The 768-nt window shown below is 34.9% G+C and overlaps 1 protein-coding gene across 1 annotated transcript in view; it reads left to right on the top strand.

The window, feature by feature from the left end:
* Positions 1–768, top strand: part of lrrc7 (leucine rich repeat containing 7) — a 40,010-nt gene that overhangs the window by 710 nt on the left and 38,532 nt on the right. The window lies entirely within an intron of this gene.

Consider the following 768-nt stretch of genomic DNA (forward strand, 5'->3'; position numbering starts at 1 on the left):
AAATCTGAGCTTTCAGTTTGGGGCTTTTATTTGAAATAAGTTGAATGCATTAAAATGATTCAATTAACGTTCATAAATTGCTATTCATTTGGGATGCAAAACTGTATATATTGTTCTTTTGTTGGTTATGACCCTCTTTAATGTTACAGCCAGAAGTGCTGGAGCAGATCCATAGTTTAAAAGAGCTGTGGTTGGACAACAATTCATTACAAACCATACCAGGGGTAAGCAATTTCAAAAGTATAATAGAATTCCAGAGTTAGCATCTATTGCATGTACTAAATATAAGCATACCTTGTCAGCCCTTTTATAGATTTCATGCATAAAAAATACCAGTAAGGCTTTAAAGTATGAAACATTTTGTCATTATTTACTCACTCTCATGTCATTCTGCCATATAATATGGTCTTGCAAGAACTTGAGTGCGAGTAAATGAGATGAAAAAATCTTTGGGGGAACTATTGGAATTTGACAACATGACATTTTAGAATGCTAATACTAGACTCTAATATATGTATAAAGCATAATATACGATTTCTTTCATTTATCTCTCTTGTCATCTGCTGAAGTCTATTGGGAAATTGAGGCAGCTGCGATATCTAGACTTGGCTAAGAACAGGATTGAGAGTCTAGATGCAGATATCTCCGGCTGTGAGTCCTTAGAGGATCTACTCCTCTCTTCCAACATGCTGCAACAGTTACCTGATACAATAGGTGAAGTTCCACTGCTTACTCTTTTGAAATATTTGGGTTTTTAGGTTTTGGTGT

The sequence above is a fragment of the Sinocyclocheilus grahami genome, unplaced genomic scaffold (assembly GCF_001515645.1).
Source record: "Sinocyclocheilus grahami isolate Dianchi unplaced genomic scaffold, SAMN03320097.WGS_v1.1 scaffold131.1, whole genome shotgun sequence".
NCBI lineage: Eukaryota > Metazoa > Chordata > Actinopteri > Cypriniformes > Cyprinidae > Sinocyclocheilus > Sinocyclocheilus grahami.